Below are 22,109 nucleotides of genomic sequence, written 5' to 3' on the forward strand. Positions count from 1 at the left end.
ATTGCACTGAGCAGCGTGGGAAATATTAAACCACCTCTGCATCTCCCCTCTGCAGGCAGTGGCAGCTCACAACAGTGTACAATCAGACAGCCCACAGGGAGGCCATTTGGCCTGTTGCCTCTGTGCTGGCTCTTTGAAAGAGCTTTTCAATTACTCACTAAACCCTGGCATATTTATGTTTTTCAAATATTGATCCCATTCCCTTTTGAAAATTCCAACTTAATCTCTTCCCTCCACCTCTTCAGGTTGTGCATTCCAGACTGTTTTGTTTAAAAAAAAACAACTTCCCATCTTTCCTCTGATTCTTTTGCAATTTTCCTTGAATCTGTGTCCTCCGGTTACCAATTGCCGGTGAAAACAGTTTCTCCTTATTCAATGTTATCAAAACCCTGCAGTAGGTTTATTGGTGTAGTGAGGCAGGGATGTAAAATTTCTACACAGTCCACAGCTTAAAACTTCCCCTGAAGTTCATTCATTTTAAATTGAAATAACATTTGGAAGTTTTCTTGTGTGTTTTTTAAAAAATGAACCGAAGCTTGAACAGCAGATCTGCTCGTGTTGTGGATAGAGACGCACAGGATGCTGTGATAATGATGAATGAAAATAAATGAATTTAAAAAACTCTCGTCTTGTTTTTGTTTCATGGAATCTTGCCTCTCTCTCCACATTGCTCATCGTCACTTTGTGTCACTGTACCTGTTCAGGACACAGGGAGAGAAATGCATTCATTTCAATGTGGAAGAACTAGAAAGGATCCAATTCAGCTGAATTCTCTCATGTCTTTCCCTGCGATAGATTTTTTAAATACTGCGAGATTGTACTACACCTCAAGATCCTGCAAAACGCAACGAGATGAATTGGCCATCCAGTACCTTTTTGATTGAGAGGGGTACATTGGCCAAAGGACATGACCTTCCCAACAATGCAGCACTAATCCCAGTATTGTACTGTAGCATCAGCCAAGATTGTATGCTCAAGTTTCTGGTCGAGGAAACAGCTTGCATCTAATCTCCATTAGCTTTAAGAAGGAACTGGCCTTTAGATAGCTCCTTTCATAATTTCAAGATGGTGTAACATAGATAAACATGGCAACCAACTTGCTCACCGCAAGGTTGTATTTAACAGTAATGAGATAAGTGGCCAGTTAATCGGTTTTAGTGATGTTGGCTGAGGGATAAATATTGACCAGGACACTTTCCTGCTCTTGTAAGAGTGCACTGTGATCATTTATGTCCACCTCAGAGAGCCGACAGGGTACTGGTTTAGCAACTCACCTGGAAGAAGGTACCTTTGTGCAGCAGTCCCTCTGTACCACATTGTGAATATCAACCTTGGTTTTGGATTGTTTCACCCAGTCTCACTATGATCCATTCTTTGCTTGATGAACTATTTTGAGGAATGTAAACTTACATAAGATATACAGCTGAATGTACTTCCTTGTGAATTCAATAATGAACGAATAAAAATAACTTGCCTAGGTGATTGACTTATTTTTTCAAGGCATATGCAGGCTCATTGGGACTGTATGTGTACTGGGTGAAAGCACTAGGCCAATGCTTTCCAGAATACAAAAGTCTAATTGGATGCTGCTAAGATGACGTACCAGAGGGTATCTGATCAATGCAGACATTAATCCTGTGACAGAAAGATGGAAGGCAATTGGCAAGAACCCCAGATGGTTACAGCAAGGGTCACTCGAGTTGCCAGTTGTTCAGAATGAAGGGCCACTCATGGTTACTTCTCCATGACCTTTGGAAATACTTTGCATAGTTCTTTATTAAATAGTATTCACCAGTATTATTGATGCCAGTTTTTTATAGTTAAAGCCATTGACTATTAATATTCCAACATACAAATTATCAGCAATACAGAATGGATGAAAGCACAAATTGCTTTTCAAATGGCTGTAACTGCACTGAAACAAACATCGACTTCCATTCAGCCTATCATTGCTGAGTGATGTTAGCTCTTCAACTGCAGCAAGCTGATCTACTCCCAATTCTCCATCCTGTAAAGTGTAAGATAAGTTATTACTCCTCAACTTACATAAGTGATCCTAGACTTTGATAATAAAATCTACTTCATATTTGGACTGTTGCCTCCCTTCTGCTTCAGGGGGTTGTGGCTTTAAAGACCACTTCATGACTGGACCACACAATCTGCACTGGCATCGTTTGGAGGTGTTGCTGGATGGAGGAGGCGTTAAATCTAGGTTTCATCACATCTTAGAAAAGACTGACGTAAAAGATACCACAGTAAAAGGACAGGGAATTCTCCTGGTGTCCAACACCACCCAAAACAAAGATTAACTGATTTGTCATCGCATGTTTGTGGGATTTTCCTTTGCACCGAATGGGTGCTGTGCTCACTCGTGTGACTGTTTTTAATCCTAAGTGGCATGGCAGAGAACTGCAGAAACTATATAAATGAAATGTAAATGACATCCCTTCTTTGAATCCAATTCATCTTCACCTAAAATATGTTTCAATACTTTTACTGAATAAACAGACAAAATAATTGATAAGTAATCAAAATATAGCTCAGATATCATAAATGGTATTCCTCATGTCAGACTGATATCTATCTGTATTCTCATGTTGATGAGACAGGCTGAAAACTATAAACTCGTGTCGATGAGACAGACTGATATCTATCTGTATTCTTGTGTTGATGAGACAGACTGATATCTATCTGTATTCTCCTTGTGTTGATAAGACGGACATATCTATCTGTATTCTTGTGTCAATGAGACAGACTGATATCTTTCTGTATTCTCCTCGTGATGATGAGACAGGCTGATATCTATCTATTCTCCTCGTGCAGATGAGACAGGCTGATATCTATCTGTATTCTCCTCGTGATGATGAGACAGGCTGATATCTATCTGTATTCTCATGCCAATGAGACAGGCTAATATCTTTCTGTATTCTCCTCTTGTAGATGAGACAAGCTGATATCTATCTGTATTCTTCTCATATCGATGATACAGATTGATATCTATCTGTATTCTCCTCTTGTAGATGAGACAAGCTGATATCTATCCGAACCTTGTGATTAAGACCTGCAAAAGCTATCCAATCTAGGTACATCAACAATGTAAATGTGATGCTGTCATCATGATGTGACATGTGCATGTAATATTAATCTTTAATTTCATTGGCAAGTCAAATGTGTGTACACATATATGTAGGACTTCTTTAAAAGCACTTTTATAAAGTAAGCAAAGACACTGACTTAAGATGGCTGCAACAGGTGACATAACAGTTCTGGTATAACAAGTCCATCAGTTGCTGGAGGTTTCCAATGTGGATTACAATTAGGGCATGCCAAGGCAAACCTCCTATGGAATTTCACACCTGCTGATGTCAAGAATTACTTCAAAGATGAACTGAAACTTGTAATTGGCTCTTACCATTTGCATTTCTACAAAGCTACCTGTCAGGTAAAGATAGAAAGCTTACTGGAACAATGGATGTACAGGAGGTGTTCTTTCTAGCTCATCACAGGGAAGAATGGTCAATTCAGTAGGACATTAAAGAAATTAATCACCTCAGCCATAACACAGTAAACAAGGCCTGTCAAAGCATGAGCTAATCAATTAATTTCTGTGGAGTACCCAACTACTTATGGGGAGAGAGTTCATGTCACCAGAATATTCATTTTGAAATGTCTTTTATAAACAGTCTAGAAGAAGGAGTCTGAAAATGGAGCAGTAACACTATCTTTTTCTCTCCCCTGTTCTCCAGTTCAGAGCCCTATCTCTGTAATATTGTGGAATCCATCACAGAGATAGAGCATGTCAATCGAAAGGAACCTCAGGTGCAATATCATCGACTTTTGGAAAGAACGGATTACGTTTAAGAGAGATTGTCTCCAGAAATTGAAGTTTATATCGGCCTCATCCACACTGGAATTTCAAGGCCACTGTGAAAAAAACTGCCTCAGCCATAATAACAGTGAAGGACTCATAAACAATGAACTATTCTTTTTTTACCTTTAATTATTGAATCTTAATTTGGCCAAACAGTAACCTCCTCTGCTGTAAAACTTGTAATTTTGCACACTTGTGAGTGTGTGTTGCAAAGGTCGGGATGTGTTTACCTTTTTCAAATGTCCTTACATCTTTACCTGGGTGGGTTTTGAGTATAATAAAAACAAACTCCTTTGAGGTTAAATTGAAGAAAGTCTGTCAGATTCAGTTCTTTGCAATGAGCTTAGTTGATAAGTACAGACACTGAATTAATACCTTCATGCTCATAAATTACAAAAAATCCTGTTGCAATCAATCAATAGGTGGGAAAGAAAGGTTAAGTCCTGACATGTGTTCTCACCAGTCATAACAATACAAAGTGTTATTTACTTTAGCCCAGTTGTACAGGAACTTGACCAAATTTAGCAGTATGTCTTAGGAGGCCAAGGTCTGTGCTAAAAAGAAACCTCCTACTGAAAAATTCACTGATCTGACACATTCTGAGGATTAAGGATAATTTTGTTTCCTAAGCAACTGTTCAAACCAGAAACCAATATCAGTCTGAAAGGGAGTCATGATACTCTATGTGTGTTTGAAGTGAGGAAGCAGGCCTTGGGAGTTCTGTAAAACAAGATACAAATTAACTGACCATGGGGTCTGATAAGAGGATCTAGCGCCAGCATAAATTGGAAAGAATGCCAATTCAACTGACTTAAATGGGAAAAATCTGAAGATATCTGCTGCACCAACAGTGATAAAAATTTACTGAAGAAAGTTTCAGAAAGGTGGACAATGACATAGCAGGCTCCAACTCCATGGTTTAAACAAAGAACTTGACAAAGATTGAACATTGTAGCCTAAGGAGGATTTTGATAGGACAATGTGGTCTTGTCAGTGTAACATCTGGTCCATTATTGAAAGAAAGAGATAAAAGTTGCAAAAGGAACCTTGTTGCTGTGGCTGGAAGGTAGGGTGGTCTGGTCAGTCACAGAAGGATCTACAATCAATGTGAAGTGACCACTCACGGGTGATTGTATGTATAATTTCTGGTAACACATCTGGCATTGTATTCCAGGGCTAACTGCTTGATAGTTAAATGAGGAATTGTATTGCTTTGTCTTGGCATTTTATTGCTAATTTGGATCTCTGACAAGCCCATTAAAGTGTTTAGTCAAAGGTTTGAGTGGTGTCTCATTATTTATCATAATTCGTGTGTCCAAATCTGAGAGTAACCTGTTAAGGTCAGAAAGCAACATCTTACAGGGCTCAGGCTGTTTGAGGAGGGGCACACAGGGAGTTTGTTCAGTTCGGTCTGCCTGTCCTGATTGCTGTCCTGGAATTCTTGTGTTTGTTTGAATGCTGGATGAAGACAGCTTCAGACTCAGCTGTGAAGTCCTTCTGTCTGTCATAGGCAAACTGTCAAAATTGACAACCAAACTTGCATTTATACAGTGCTTTTAACACAGGAAAACAACCCAAAACTCTTCCTAGGAGTGATATTAATAAAATCTGACACCGAACTATATAAGGACATTAGGAAATGTGGCCAACTATTTGGTCAAAGAGATAGGTGGTAAGGGAGGAAAGAGATAGAGGCAAAGAGGTTTAGGGAGGGAATTCCAAACCCTTAGGGTCTAAGCAACTGAAGGCATGGACTCCAAAGGCAGAGCAAAGGAAATTTGGTTTACTCAACAGTCCAAAATTACAGGAATGTAGACTTCTCGGAGGGTTACAGGGCTGTAGGAGGTTATAGAGATTGGGAGGAGCAAGCCCTGGAAGGATTTAAAAATAATGATGAAAATGATCAAATGGAACATTTCTGGACCAGGAGTTAATGTAAATTATCAAGCACAGGGGGCAATGGATGAACGGAAGTTTGTGTGAATTAGCATACAGATGTGTTCTAGCTTATGGAGGATGGAATGTGAGAAGCAGGAAAAGACAACATTGAATAGTTGAGTTTAGAGGAAACAAAGCCATTGTTGTGTCTTCCAGCAACAGATGAAACAAGACTATGTTACAGTAACTTAGAGGATATGGGGTTGGAAATTTATCTCAGGGTCAAATAGACACCAAGTTTGCTGAAATTTTGGTTCACAAATGGATGGGTGTGTTACTGGAGTGAGCAGTCACTTCCTTACCCAGTGAGGAGTCAATTATAGGCGAGAAGTCCTGGGAACAATTACATACATTTACAATGCCTCCTGTAATGTAATAAATGTTGTCGGAAAACCATGTTGGAAAAGCAGCAATCAGGATGGTGAGCTTTGGGAGAAATGGGGGACAGAGCTGTTGGGGCAGCAAAGGATGCAGGGTGATGGACAATGGAAATGAGCTTATTCAGCTAATTGGATCTGAATTTGCACTCCCAGGGCCAATACTGAGGGAGTGCTGATTGCCAGATGTGCCATATCTTGGATCAGACATTAAACTGAGGCCCTGTCTGCCCTTTCAAGTGCACACAAAAGAACCCACAGCCACTCATTGAAGAAGAGCAGGGGAGTTCTTCCCAGTGTCCTGAACCCATATTTATTCCTAAATTAGCATCTCTTGGAAAACATGATCTAATCATTTATCTCATTACTTTTTGTTGGATCTTGCTGTGTGCAAAATGGCTGCCAAGTTTCCTATATTACAACAACAACAACAACAACACTTCAAAAGTACTTCCTTGGCTCTAAATTGTTTTAGGATGTGCGAAAGGCACTATATAAATGCAAGATTTTTCTTTAATTATGTGGACTGTGTGGCACTGAAATGGTTAAAAATGAAGCCCTTTCCCCTTTAATTGGTATTAATCCACAGAGCAATCAATTGCTTCCACCTGACATGACAACAGCTTTAGTTGTAAAACCCTGAGAGTGAAAGCTGTTCTGTTTCTTTCACTGTTAAATTCTGTAATTACGCACGGGTAAGTATAGCTGATAGTTTTAATAGTGGCTATCTCTATGGTGAATTTACAATGTTGGTCAGTAACGTGTGAACACTGTTCTAGGTGGTTTGTGCAGTGGTTCCTAATGCAATACCATTGACAGCTGTTGACAGAGTCTGGGGTGTGGAGAGTTAAATGATACCTTCTGGAAAATGTTACAAGTTTCCAACAGCAAGCGTTGCCTGCAACTTTTACCCTGGGGATGGGATGGGTTAGTTACTGTTTTTATTTTTTTGCGTCTGTTGGCTCAACAGGTTTAAGACAGTCTAATGCTTCCCCCACTCCTGTCTGACCCCTCAAGTCACTGAGAAACTGACTGAGTGCATGTGAGTGGTGAATCTATGGAATTCATTGCCACAAAAGGCTGTGGAGGCCAGGTCATTGGATGTATTTAAGACTGAGATAGATAGGTTCTTGATTGGTACGGGGATCAAAGGTTACGGGGAGAAGGCGGGAGAATGGGGTTGAGAAACTTATCAGCCATGATTGAATGGCAGAGCAGACTCGATGGGCCGATTGGCCTAATTTCTGCTCCTATGTCTTATGGGAGGCGGAGGCTGGGTTGTCGGGTTTGGGTTCGGGTGGCAGAGGCTGGGCTGTGGGGTTTGGGTGGGTGTGTGTGACGGGGACTGGGCTGTAGGGTTTGGGTGGGTGTGTGTGGCGGGGGCTGGGCTGTGGGGTCTGGGTGGGTGGGTGTGTGTGGTGGGGGCTGGGCTGTGGGGTCTGGGTGGGTGGGTGTGTGTGGTGGGGGCTGGGCTGTGGGGTCTGGGTGGGTGGGTGTGTGTGGTGGGGGCTGGGCTGTGGGGTCTGGGTGGGTGGGTGTGTGTGGCGGGGACTGGGCTGTAGGGTTTGGGTGGGTGTGTGTGGTGGGGGCTGGGCTGTGGGGTCTGGGTGGGTGGGTGTGTGTGACGGGGACTGGGCTGTGGGGTTTGGGTGGGTGTGTGTGGTGGGGGCTGGGCTGTGGGGTTTGGGTGGGTGGGTGTGTGTGGTGGGGGCTGGGCTGTAGGGTTTGGGTGGGTGTGTGTGGTGGGGGCTGGGCTGTGGGGTCTGGGTGGGTGGGTGTGTGTGGCGGGGGCTGGGCTGTGGGGTTTGGGTGGGTGGGTGTGTGTGGCGGGGGCTGGGCTGTGGGGTCTGGGTAGATGGGTGGGTGGCGGGGGCTGGGCTGTGGGGTCTGGGTAGATGGGTGGGTGGCGGGGGCTGGGCTGTGGGGTCTGGGTGAGTGGGTGGGTGGCGGGGGCTGGGCTGTGGGGTTTGGGTGGGTGGGTGTGTGTGGCGGGGGCTGGGCTGTGGGGTTTGGGTGGGTGGGTGTGTGTGGCGGGGGCTGGGCTGTGGGGTCTGGGTTGATAGGTGGGTGGCGGGGGCTGGGCTGTGGGGTTTGGGTGGGTGGTGGGGGCTGGGCTGTGGGGTCTGGGTGTTTCGGGAACTGGGGGAGGGGGAGGTTGGACTATCAGGTCTGATTGGTTGGTGAGAGGGCGATGTCAAGTTGTGGAGTGGGAGGGAGGAGGATTGTGAAACTTATCCCCCTCTGCTCTTGCAATGGAGTCCCTTTCTGGGCCTGCTGTATTATCGTGCATTTGACCTTTACCTCTCAGTTAAGTTGAAATTTGCTGACAGGGTCTTTTTGTCTTTTTTTTATTTAGAACACTCAAAAATGGCTTCAAACAAAAGTAACACCAGCAAATCTGACACACCAGTTGCTGTCTTATGGAGTAAGGAACATGCGACTTTGATCAGACCATCAATTTTGTCACTTTATAGGTTTATGGTTTGTCCTTTTGATTGTCAAATGCACATGTTGAGCTTTTACTGTTTCGAATCCTGCTTTATAATTTATCTTGATATTTTGACGTTCCATAATAGTTGGTACACAAACTCCTTTCTCATAAAGACTATCCATCTGTCCTTTCATGACCTCCAGACTTCCCAAAGCACTTTCCAGCCAATGATATAGCCACTGTTGCACTATAAGAAATGTGGCAGTCTGTTTTGCACAGCAAGATCTCTGTGGTTTGCATTTTAAGTTTTACTTGCTCTGTCTCTAACCAATCATATCGCTGTCACCTCTCCCCAAACACGCAAAACTCTCCAGTTTACCGAAGTGCCTATTCTGTGTGCTGGACAGCCCATGGCTTCCCGCTGGATTGACTATGATCATGAAGTAATTGGACAGCAGGGTAGGATTGGGAAGGCTGCCCAAGATGTTGGATTGAGGGAATGTGCCCTTCATATTGAGAATGCTGCATGGTTTGTGTTCCAACTGTTGCTTAGCTGAGATTCTGTCAACTTGATACTTGCTGAGCTACAACAGAGTTGTGACCTACGGGCTTTTTGACCTAACCAGTCTGTGTTGTGGTTACCCTCCAAATGAGCAAAAGTCCAAATGTGTATGCCTGCTGACCTCTGATCTCTATTCCTTCTGCAATTTCTTGGGGAGTTGTCCAAATTCTGGGGGTTGGTAGATGGCTGTTGAGAATTCTCGATGGCAAGAATCTTGATGACAGGCAATGGATTGAAGTTTAGTGAACTTTTTGGTGTTTTTGTTTGCTCCCTTGAAGGAGTAATTAAAGCTGAGCCCAGATTGTTGATTCATTGCAGGTTGTGAGTTGAATGCAGATCAGTCCACGCAGAAGTTTGAAATTACAGATGATGAGCTCTGTGAACATCAACTGGCTTTGAAGACGGTAATGAGATTGATATTACTCCTCCATGGCTTTCGTAAAGCTTTTGGCTTCTTAGGCGTTCATTCTCCCAGGGTGGAAATTCGTAACCTGATCTAAAGTACCTTCTTCCCAGAGGGATGTTTACCAGCTCTGGTCAGAGCTATGACTGGAAGTTTTATCAAAACCATCCCACCCAGCTGAAAAGCATTTCGTTCCCCCCTCCATTGACAGTTTGTAATAAAAATAATAATAAAAAGCATGCAAAGTGAAGTCCCCATGCTTTCTTTCCCGCAAAGTGAAGTCCCCATGCTTTCTTTCCCGCAAAGTGAAGTCCCCATGCTTTCTTTCCCGCAAAGTGAAGTCCCCATGCTTTCTTTCCCGCAAAGTGAAGTCCCCATGCTTTCTTTCCCGCAAAGTGAAGTCCCCATGCTTTCTTTCCCGCAAAGTGAAGTCCCCATGCTTTCTTTCCCGCAAAGTGAAGTCCCCATGCTTTCTTTCCCGCAAAGTGAAGTCCCCATGCTTTCTTTCCGCAAAGTGAAGTCCCCATGCTTTCTTTCCCGCAAAGTGAAGTCCCCATGCTTTCTTTCCCGCAAAGTGAAGTCCCCATGCTTTCTTTCCCGCAAAGTGAAGTCCCCATGCTTTCTTTCCCGCAAAGTGAAGTCCCCATGCTTTCTTTCCCGCAAAGTGAAGTCCCCATGCTTTCTTTCCCGCAAAGTGAAGTCCCCATGCTTTCTTTCCCGCAAAGTGAAGTCCCCATGCTTTCTTTCCCGCAAAGTGAAGTCCCCATGCTTTCTTTCCCGCAAAGTGAAGTCCCCATGCTTTCTTTCCCGCAAAGTGAAGTCCCCATGCTTTCTTTCCCGCAAAGTGAAGTCCCCATGCTTTCTTTCCCGCAAAGTGAAGTCCCCATGCTTTCTTTCCCGCAAAGTGAAGTCCCCATGCTTTCTTTCCCGCAAAGTGAAGTCCCCATGCTTTCTTTCCCGCAAAGTGAAGTCCCCATGCTTTCTTTCCCGCAAAGTGAAGTCCCCATGCTTTCTTTCCCGCAAAGTGAAGTCCCCATGCTTTCTTTCCCGCAAAGTGAAGTCCCCATGCTTTCTTTCCCGCAAAGTGAAGTCCCCATGCTTTCTTTCCCGCAAAGTGAAGTCCCCATGCTTTCTTTCCCGCAAAGTGAAGTCCCCATGCTTTCTTTCCCGCAAAGTGAAGTCCCCATGCTTTCTTTCCCGCAAAGTGAAGTCCCCATGCTTTCTTTCCCGCAAAGTGAAGTCCCCATGCTTTCTTTCCCGCAAAGTGAAGTCCCCATGCTTTCTTTCCCGCAAAGTGAAGTCCCCATGCTTTCTTTCCCGCAAAGTGAAGTCCCCATGCTTTCTTTCCCGCAAAGTGAAGTCCCCATGCTTTCTTTCCCGCAAAGTGAAGTCCCCATGCTTTCTTTCCCGCAAAGTGAAGTCCCCATGCTTTCTTTCCCGCAAAGTGAAGTCCCCATGCTTTCTTTCCCGCAAAGTGAAGTCCCCATGCTTTCTTTCCCGCAAAGTGAAGTCCCCATGCTTTCTTTCCCGCAAAGTGAAGTCCCCATGCTTTCTTTCCCGCAAAGTGAAGTCCCCATGCTTTCTTTCCCGCAAAGTGAAGTCCCCATGCTTTCTTTCCCGCAAAGTGAAGTCCCCATGCTTTCTTTCCCGCAAAGTGAAGTCCCCATGCTTTCTTTCCCGCAAAGTGAAGTCCCCATGCTTTCTTTCCCGCAAAGTGAAGTCCCCATGCTTTCTTTCCCGCAAAGTGAAGTCCCCATGCTTTCTTTCCCGCAAAGTGAAGTCCCCATGCTTTCTTTCCCGCAAAGTGAAGTCCCCATGCTTTCTTTCCCGCAAAGTGAAGTCCCCATGCTTTCTTTCCCGCAAAGTGAAGTCCCCATGCTTTCTTTCCCGCAAAGTGAAGTCCCCATGCTTTCTTTCCCGCAAAGTGAAGTCCCCATGCTTTCTTTCCCGCAAAGTGAAGTCCCCATGCTTTCTTTCCCGCAAAGTGAAGTCCCCATGCTTTCTTTCCCGCAAAGTGAAGTCCCCATGCTTTCTTTCCCGCAAAGTGAAGTCCCCATGCTTTCTTTCCCGCAAAGTGAAGTCCCCATGCTTTCTTTCCCGCAAAGTGAAGTCCCCATGCTTTCTTTCCCGCAAAGTGAAGTCCCCATGCTTTCTTTCCCGCAAAGTGAAGTCCCCATGCTTTCTTTCCCGCAAAGTGAAGTCCCCATGCTTTCTTTCCCGCAAAGTGAAGTCCCCATGCTTTCTTTCCCGCAAAGTGAAGTCCCCATGCTTTCTTTCCCGCAAAGTGAAGTCCCCATGCTTTCTTTCCCGCAAAGTGAAGTCCCCATGCTTTCTTTCCCGCAAAGTGAAGTCCCCATGCTTTCTTTCCCGCAAAGTGAAGTCCCCATGCTTTCTTTCCCGCAAAGTGAAGTCCCCATGCTTTCTTTCCCGCAAAGTGAAGTCCCCATGCTTTCTTTCCCGCAAAGTGAAGTCCCCATGCTTTCTTTCCCGCAAAGTGAAGTCCCCATGCTTTCTTTCCCGCAAAGTGAAGTCCCCATGCTTTCTTTCCCGCAAAGTGAAGTCCCCATGCTTTCTTTCCCGCAAAGTGAAGTCCCCATGCTTTCTTTCCCGCAAAGTGAAGTCCCCATGCTTTCTTTCCCGCAAAGTGAAGTCCCCATGCTTTCTTTCCCGCAAAGTGAAGTCCCCATGCTTTCTTTCCCGCAAAGTGAAGTCCCCCCCAGAATTGCTTGCAGCAGTGTCCAGGAAATTAATCTTGAATTCCTGGGGAGTTGAAAGCAGCGTTGCAACCTGCAACTCTCTAGTGGCGTTTGAAAAGCTTATTGACAACAAGTTTTCTGTTGTACTGAGCCACTCAGGTGGTACAATTGGCTCCATTTAACTTGGACTGGAGGGTACAAAAGGTGCAAATTGGCTGTCCAGCTTTATGCAGGAAAAATGACCGTTTGGATGCAGTACAAGAAGATTACTGACCATCAGTGTGACCAGTCACGCCTCCATGAAGGAGGAAACATGGTATGTTGTTAGGAATCCTGTATCAAGGGGGAAAAGACAACACAGATCTTCCTATCTACCTTAAGCCCAGCTACAGGTGCTCCAACCTGAAGGGAGTGTTTTCAGATGGAGGAAAGGCTCATGTTGTGAATGAGGTCAAAGTTGTATTAAGTTGACAAACTGCTTTTTTTTTTCTACATGACAGTCTAATGTTCAGCATATGTCTCTTTAATTTTAGATATGTTTGGGGGTTGGTGCAAAGGATGAGCTGAACATTGTGGAAATAGTACCAGAAGCTGAGAGTGCACCTGTTCCTATTGCTACACTGCAGCTTTCCATCTTGCCAATGGTTAGTCATTGGGCTACTTTTTCTCCTGAAGCCTGTGGCTGTTTCAAGATTTCTGCCCACATTCCTATCTTTAATGGTATTTCCAACCACTTTGGTGATAGTGACTCATTTAGCTACACTGCAACATAGGCTTACGTGCTGCTTGTCCTTTCAGTTTGTGTGTTGCACTTGTCGAGTTTGTGGAATTGTATTTTGCACCAATGGATATAATACTTTCTGGATAATCCTGATCTCTCCCTAGACCGTCATTTCTGGCATTGAGCTGACTCCCCCAGTTACCTTCAGATTGAAGAGTGGATCTGGACCTGTGCACATTACTGGGCAAAACATGGTCTGTAAGTATAAGAGTCAGATTCTGCTCATTCTCCCGCTTGTATTTTTAATAACTCCAAAATGTTGCACCTGGATTTCACATACATAGGAATATCTGAATGAGGAACAGGAGTAGGCCATTCAGCCCCTCAGGCCTGCTCTGCCATTGAATAAGATCATGGCTAATGTGACTGTGGCTTCAAATCCACATTCTACCTACCCATGATAACCTTTGACTCCCATGTCAATCAAAAAACTATCTAATTCAGCTTTTGAAACAAGCAGTGACCCAGTCTGCACTATTTTCTGGAAAAGAAAATTCTACAGACTAATGACTCTCCAAAAAAAAAGTTCTCCTCGTCTCCATCTTAAATGGGAAACCTTATTTTTAAACATTGTCCACTAGTTCTTATCTTTCCCACGAGGGGAAACATTCTCTCAGCTTCCACCCTGTCAAATCCCCTCAGGATCCTATATGTTTCAGTAAGATCACCTCATTCTTCTAAACTCCAGTACATAAAGGCTCAGCCTGTCCAACCTTTCCTCATAAACCTTCCATCTCAGGATTTAGTTGAGTGAACCTTTGTAGGTCCCTGTGTCCCTAATTTGCAAGCCCACATGGCCAGTTTTTAAGTTAGCCAGGCTGATGAGCATCAATACATTACCTTGGCTGGATATCCATAGTTGGATAATCTGGTTGGTGTCATTGTTCCACATCTTTTGTGTTAAATGGCCTTCTGCAAGTCCTTGACTGAGGGAGAGAAGAAGTCAATGATCTATTAAAACAGATAATGCTGGAAATACTGAGCATCTGTGGAGAGAGCTAGTTCATGTTTCAGGTCAACTCTGAAAGGTCATTGATCTGAAACGTTTATTGTTTGACTCTCCACAGATACTTCCTGACCTGAATTTTTCCAGCATTTTCTGTTTTTATTTAAGATGTCCAACATTTAGAGTACTTTGCTTTCCAGCTCTGCATTCCTTTGTTTGTCCACCCAACTTTGTCCCCTCATCTGTGCTCATAGTGTCTTGATGTCAAGGGGGTGCATTATCATCGGTCCAATAGCACATCAAACCCTGAGCTAGTTTCTTGAGTAAAGTACTTGAAGGTTCTTACTCTCTGGGACAAAACCCTGCGGTTGTTTCAACTTTGGGTATCAGGCACAAAAGTTGAAATTGAGAGTTTAGTTTCAACCTCATTGTGCAAGAAAAATTAGCCAAAATGTTGCTGGGGAGGATGAGGTTAATTTTATAGATTGTCCACCAGCCAGCTTTGACCTCATGGATGTTTGTCTGACAGTAAGTTGTTAATTAGAATAGGTGCACTGGGATTGCTGGCTGCAGTCATTGTTAATGAGAGCTTGGCAATTGGATGAAATTCCTCTTGAATCTCCAGTAGAGGATGACCCATGGGGGGATGAAGAGGAGGAGGAGGAGGAGGAAGAGGTGGAGGAGGAGGAGGAGGAAGAGGAGGAAGAAGAGGAAGAGGAGGAAACACCCCCCAAGCCAGCAAAAAGACCTGCATCCACCAAGAAAGCAGGGCTTTCAAAGGTAGCTACTCCCCCTTGTCTTGGGAAAACCTTGTACATTTCAAAAACAGTTTGAGCTGGTTCTCTAACATTGCTCTCTTCTTTCAGAAGAAGAAGGTAGAAGCTGAAAAGACAGAGTAAGTGACTAGCTTACCTGACTTCGACAGATTTTAGTGTTTCCATGCTGACTTGTGATTTCTTTGTTTTCAGAGAAGAATCTGATGAGGGACTGCCAGTTAACAAGGTAGGCTTGAATTGCAGTCTTCCTCCTAAAACTCCATTAGGTGTGTTGCTTTGTGAAACTGCTGTTTGTTACCACACCATTGTTTCTCCAGCTCTATTACTAGCACTGGGTTGTGGAAATGTGTCTGAATCTCCTTGCCTGAGGGCCAAGAATTACCCAGTCAATTCCATTTGCAATAAAAACAGAAAATGCTGGAAAAAGTTGAGCGGGTCTAGCAGCATCTGTGGAGATGAAGTTTGTTTCAAGCTTCTCTTCAGCTCTGAAGAAGAGTCATATGGACTCAAAACGTTAACACTGTTTCTCTCTCTCCACTGATGCTGCCAAACCTGCTGAGTTTTTGCAGCATTTTCTGTCATTTCAGATTTCCAACATCCACAGTATTTTGCTTTTATGTTCCCTTTGCAACATGGTTGACCTGTTCTAAGTTGTGCTGTGCAAAACCAATTGAACTGTTCCAATACTAGACTAACTGTCTATCTGGAACCTGATGCAACTTCCACCCGTCCCTGCACCCTCTCCATAACATGTTAACATTTGGTGAATTACATAACTCTTTCATTGTACATGGGTTATATGTTCATGATTGCTTATAATTTGGGTGTCAAAAAATTTATCTTTTTTATCAAGTGCTTTGATTGAATGAATGTCCTGGAACATCTTATTGGTGGATTAGTTGGACAGTAAGCAAAAGAAGTGTAGAATGTAAAATGCAGACACAATGGAGAAATCAGCAGACCTTCACAGAGACCTTTGTGAATCATGGAAATTGCTCCATGGAGGAAGTGTGTTCCCTTGGACTAGAACAAGCTAATTTACTGGATGACTACCTTTCTCCCTAATCGAAATCAGATTGGTGTAGAAGGCAGCCAATTTGCCTAAGGAGCAAATGAAACCAGTTTTGAAAGTAGTCATTAATTCAAGACCTCATTACAGCCTTTGTCTGAAGAAGGACAAAAGAGCTTAACCATAGAGGGAAGATCAGAGTGACTATCCTTGATATGAAGGCAGAATTTGACAGTGTGGCATCGACGAGCCCTAGCAAAACTGGAGTCAATGGGAATCGGGGGAAAACTCTCCGCTGGTTGGAGTCATACCTAGCACAAAGGAAAGATGGTTGTGGTTGCTGGAGGTCAGTCATCTCAGCTCCAGGACACCACTGCAGGAGTTCCTCAGGGTAGTGTACTAGGCCCAACCATCTTCAGCTTCATCAATGACCTTCCTTCAATCATAAGGTCAGAAGTGGCGATATTCACTGTTGGTGCCATTAACTACTCCTCATACACTGAAGCAGTACATGTCCATATGCAGCAAGACCTGGACAATATCCAGTCTTGGGCTGACAAGTGGCAAGGAACATTCGTGCCACATAAGTGCCAGGCACGGACTGTCTCCAACAAGGGAGAGTCTTACCATTGGTCCTTGACATTCAATGGTATTGCCACCACTGAATCCTCCTCTACCAACAGCCTGGGGGGTTACAATTGACCAGAAACGGAACTGGACTAGCCATATAAATATTGTGGCTATAAGAGCAGGTCAGAGGCTGGGAATTCTACAGTAAGTAACTCCTGTCCAGACTCCCCAAACTCTATCCACCATCTACAAGGCACAAATCAGGAGTGTGATGGAATACTCTCCATTTGCCTGGATGAAGCACATTCAAGATCAACCCTTGAAGCTCAACACCATCCAGGACCAAGCAGCCTGGTTGACTGGCATCCTATCTACCATCTTCAACTTCCACTCCCTCCACCACAGTGGCAGCAGTGTGTACCATCCACAATGTGCACTGCAGCAATTCACCAAGGCTCCTTTGCCAGTAACTTCCAAAACACAATCTCTACCATCTAGCAGGACAAGGGTATTAGACACATGGAAACACCACCACCTGCATGTTCCCCTACAAGCCTCACACCATTCTAACTATATCACCATTCCTTCACTGTTGCTGGATTAAAATCCTGGACCTTGCTTGATAAAAGTACTGTGGGGCATACCTACACCACAGACTGCAGTGGTTCAAGAAGGTGACTCACCTTTACTTCCTCAAGGGCTATTAAGGATGGGCAACAAATGTTGGCCTTGCCAGTGTTGCCAACATCCCATGGAAGAATAGTTACATGAAGGTCTGCTTTATTTTTTCCTGAAATACAATTCCGATTGAAATCTTGTCTTTACTACTATTTGGTCCTCGGTTTAGGCAGTGAGTCATGTTAACTACAGCTTCCATTACCTTGGACAACTTCCTATCATCTAAGCCAGAACTTTGTAGGTTATCACTGAGTTGGAGGGAGGAGACAAACTTGTGAAAACCTGGCTTTACAAGAACAAGCCTCTTTAATACACCCCTGCCTGAAATTTCACAGCCACCCTCTTCTCTTGGATCCCTGCCACCCAATACGTCAGAGAAAGTAAGTGTCCTAACCTTCCTAAACCCGACTGTTCTGATGCTTGTCTTTGTTTGGAGAAACGCCTCAGTGCACAACAGGTAACTGAGCACAATGGCTTGCCACAGTCATGTGACCTCTGTCATTGCTTTGACAGTAAAGGATTGAGGCAAATGCCCACCACATGGAACAGTCTTGTTTACAACTTCCTGTGTATCCCCCATAAATTCATTTGTGGCGCTTTCAGCTTTCAATTACCCCTGCAATTGGATACCTATTCTTAAGCCCAAGAGCTGTGCTTCTACTTTTAAAATCTCAATCTTCAACTGTTGGATATACTCTTAACAAAAAGTGCCTTGGTGAACTGCCTTGATGGCAATTAGTCTTATTGCTGTAGAGGAAATGTGCACAGTATGAAATGAATACTTTTTTTAATGCCTTAGGCAAAAGAGTCCAGCAAAGCGAAAAAGGTAGCTGGAAAGAAGTAAACATTTGGAGAATATTGAAGAAATATTTGCAAGGTAAGGGCCCAAAGATTCATCCCCTTGTGAAAGACGAGCTGGGCCAGGACACAATAAATAAGGCACTAGTGACAGGATGGCTGTTCATGTAATCTCTCTTTGGAAGAGTTGGGGAGGATCGTAGAGGGAGAGCGCGAGCTCAGTATTTGGACTGTTAGTGTCTCAGCTCCCTATAGCTCTTGGTGCTACCATATTTGAATCAAATGTAAAGTTGGGCTAACAATAATTTCATACAGCAAGTAGTATAAAATCATTTGCCATTGGAAGCTGGGGTTAGTTTGCATACATCCAACTTACTTTGGTGTGTACCCTCAAAAAAAAAGATGCATTTTAGCTGTCTCAGCATTGTTGCATCCCATTTGCAGTTGTCCACTGTATTGAACCCACTACGATGTTGGTTCCTGGAGTGCCCAGTCCTCTACAGGGCACAATGCAAGAAAAGTCAAATTCAGCTATATTCTGGGCAAGTTTTGCATTGATTGCCCTAGTTGTAGCGGAGCGTGCTGCTCCAAGAGGGTTTATTTCACATTGGGTCTTGTACCAAGGTCTAAGAATCATTGCTTAGATCAAGGATCCACGATAGGAAGTTTCTGCTCAGTGTTCATGAACAGCCAGCCAGCAAGCATGTAACTATTTATCTTCAAGTTGCATGCATGGATGAAGGTTGGAGCTGAGAAGAACCAGAACTTCGATAGCACCTTTAATGTAATGAAATGTCCCCAGGTACATGATAGTATAACGCTAAGCCACAAGGCGATGTTAAGTCATATGACTAAAAGCTTGGTCGAAGAGTAGGCTTCTAAAGAGCATCTTAAAGAAAGGAAGGAGGTGGAAAAGGGAAGGGATGGAATTCTAGAGCTTGGAACCCAGACAACTGAAGGCACAGCCACCAATGGTGCAGCAATTATGATTGTGATGTACAAGAGGTCAGAATTGGATGAGCACTGATATCTTGCAACCTGCATGTCCAAAACTGGAAGCTTTATAATTGACCCTTGGTGTGCAAAGATTGTACAATATTCAATTTCTGCTAATTTTTACCCTCCAAGTCTTGGCCCCTACTGAGGCATATCACATATGAACTGGCAACTTTTGAGTATCTTTTTTTTTTCTTCATGAATTTGACTAGAATATTTTATTTTCCCCCTCAGGTAATCCACAAAAGCCCAGAGGAAGGACTTTAACTTATTTTTGTAAAATTGGAATTAAATTTATTGAAATAAAGGTCACACTTTGCTACATCTGTGTCTCATGTCTGTCTGTGGTGGCCCATGTGGGCAAATGGAAGGAATTTGACCTTGGGGCCAAGACAGCTGAAGGCACAGCCACTGATGGTGGAGTGCAGGAAATGGAGGATGGAGCAGAGGAGGCTGAAGGGAAATGTAATTTTGGCTTTTAAAATGGAAGTGTCTAGCTAGAGTGAATAGGAAAGATCTAGTTCCCATAGCAGTGAGGGCAATATTTGAGGTGTAGATTTGAACTAATTAGGAGAAGGATTAGAGGGGAGTTGAGAATTTTTTTACCCTGACTGCTGGGAGTCTGGACCTCCTTGCCTCCAAGGCTGGTAGAGACAGAAACTTGCATTTGAAAAAAAATAATGAATGGGATGTGCACTTGAAATGCCGACGTGGCGACAGATAAGAGCTGCAAAGTGAAGTTAGGGTTAGATCAATCTTTCTCATCTGGTACACAATAGGCTGAGTGACAGCTCCTGTGCTGTAGATTTTCTCCTCAGCCAGAATGGGAGAGATGCAGGCATTTTGGCTCACAGAGCTAGAGGAGGTGAGGCCACAGCAGGATTTGAACACAAGAACAAGGATTTTTAATTTGTGGCCTTGTCGAGGTAGTTCAATGAGCATAGGGTGATGGGTAAACGGTACTTGGTGTGAGGTAAGAAAAGGTCAACAGAGTTTTAGATGAGTTTAAGTTGAGGGTGCCAGATGGGGGGGCCAGCAAGGAAAGCATTGGGGTGGACAAGTCTGAGGGTAACAAAAGTATCATGTTATTTATAAAATGCAAATCACCACGTTGTGTGGATAGCACCTCCCCAGCATGTTCAGTTTTGCACTGGCCTCTTGCTCAAATTCAAGTTTTATGAATGGATAGAATTGGGGTTGGCTTCCTAGTAAGCCAAAAGTGCACCAATGTGTTGTGCATCACTTTTTTGAATGAAGCTATTTGGCTTTTGACTTGTGTGGGGCTGGGGCTGAGGCTGAATCTAGAAGACAGCCTCGTCTCTGAACACAATGTGAGTCACTGACTTGATGTTAGGTTTCTGCTGCCCTGTGAGGGGCACTGTTTCCACATCTTTGGTTCCTCAAGTGCATTTAGTCAGCTAGTTGAAAAGACATTTGTGCAAGTAGCCTTGAGCATTACTCCGTTAAGTAGGTATGAGCGGAACCTTGGTTGACCTTGTTAATACACTCAGTCTGATGTTCCTGTTCATCCAAATATGGCAGTTGTCCTGCACTGAATTGTCAGAAGTAACTCTGAATTTTAACTAATATTGAAGATAAACCACTTTGTTAAATCATCTAGATATGTGCCAGCTGCTGGAAAATGCAGATTGCAGGAGTATGGGTAGCTCTTAACAATGTTCTGGGTTGCTCATGGCTATTTGACTGGGGAATACTCAAAGGACCCAAGCATGACTTTGCCTAATCACCTGTGCATTCCTGAACACCTTTAGTTTCTTGACCAGCTGCCATTTATCTGTGGCATTTGTCCTGAATAAAGGGCTTTTAAAATGATGCATGTTTCTTTTTTCTTTGCCTCCTCGCTTGCACTTAAAGTTCAGCCCCTCTCTTTCAAATTTTGATAGCCAGTTGCAGTGGAAGACTGGCTGAAATGAAAATACTTCTAAACCATTGCCAAAGGGTCTTAGCTTGATCAGATGATTTCAAAGTTGAGTGCAAAAACAATGTTTGCAATATAATCTAGAATGAGTACAGTCATGGTATCAAACTAACTTGGTGGGGTTCACTCTTGTCTTGCAGTCAGGAGGTTGTGAATTCAAATTCCACCATAGAGACTTGAGTACAAAATCTAGGCCGACACTGACTTTGCCACTGCACTACTGATGGAGGTGCTCTGTGATATTAAATCAAAATGGCCTTTCAGCTGGACATGAAATCATGCCATAGCATCTTGTAAAAAAACAAGGGAGAGTTCTCCCCAATGTTGTGGAGCCGGTATTCACCCCTTGACCAACATCGCTGGAAAACAAAAACACAAAATGCTGCTCAAGTCAGGCAGCAGTTATGAAGAGAGAACTGTTATCAAGCTGAACCATGAACCCTGTTTCCCTGGGCACAGCTGCTGCCATACCTATGACACATTTCCATCAATTTCTTCTTTTTCAGTTTTTTCAGCATATGCTGTATTTTGCTTTTATCATTGGGAAATACATGATCTGGTCAGTATCCCATCACTGTTTATGGGATCTTGCTGTATAAATGGGTTGCTGCATTTCCTATGTTAGAACAATGAGTCCCAAATCACTTCACTGGCAAAGTACTTTTCACAACCTTAGGATGTTCCAATGTCATGTCTGGTGCATCAACCAGCAAGGAAGAGGTGAAGCATTTGTCATGTACTGAACTGAGCTAGATGGGGGGGGTGGGGGGGAGGGGGGGTGCGCTAAGGGGCCAAGTGGTGGGGGGAGAGTTTCCTACTGCCCTGTGTCTGGCTACCTTTATCTACCTAGTGATGCAGACCAAGGTGATTGCAATCTGTGTAGTCTGTTAGACCTCAGCCAGAATGGTCAACAATGGGGCCTGCTACTGATCACTCTCCAGTGCAGTCAGTCCCCATGGGTTAGCCATCAATGAAGGGACAGTAATCTGATTATGCTAAAATAGTCTCTAGACTCAAATAGCTTTCTTTCTGTGCTCGCTTGAAGGGATAAGAATTGTTGGGTTTGCTAACTCCCAAGGCTGGAGCACACTGCTTGAATTAACAGTCAATAAGGAGAAAATCAGTTCTTTGAAGCTATATTTCATCATGCTCTCCCATTAATAAAAACAAAATACTGCGGATGCTGGAAATCCAAAACAAAAACAATTACCTGGAAAAACTCAGCAGGTCTGGCAGCATCGGCGAAGAAGAAGAGTTGACGTTTTGAGTCCTCATGACCCTGTCGAAGGGTCATGAGGACTCGAAACGTCAATTCTTCTTCTCCGCCGATGCTGCCAG

At 43.8% G+C, this 22,109-nt stretch overlaps 1 protein-coding gene across 3 annotated transcripts in view; it reads left to right on the forward strand.

Moving 5' to 3' along the window:
- LOC121289710 (F-box/WD repeat-containing protein 1A) overlaps positions 1–5,146 on the forward strand; it is a 36,154-nt gene extending 31,008 nt beyond the window's left edge. For 2 of the 3 annotated variants that reach the window (XR_005945625.1, XM_041209338.1), the window contains one exon: positions 3,747–5,146. The gene's annotated coding sequence lies outside the window, so the exon portion shown is untranslated. Of the gene's footprint in view, positions 1–795; positions 1,478–3,746 lie in introns of those variants that run through there. The other variant, XR_005945624.1, reaches the window with a different exon arrangement.
- The last annotated feature ends 16,963 nt before the right edge of the window (positions 5,147–22,109 follow it).

This window comes from Carcharodon carcharias, chromosome 17 (genome assembly GCF_017639515.1).
Source record: "Carcharodon carcharias isolate sCarCar2 chromosome 17, sCarCar2.pri, whole genome shotgun sequence".
In the NCBI taxonomy this organism is placed as follows: domain Eukaryota; kingdom Metazoa; phylum Chordata; class Chondrichthyes; order Lamniformes; family Lamnidae; genus Carcharodon; species Carcharodon carcharias.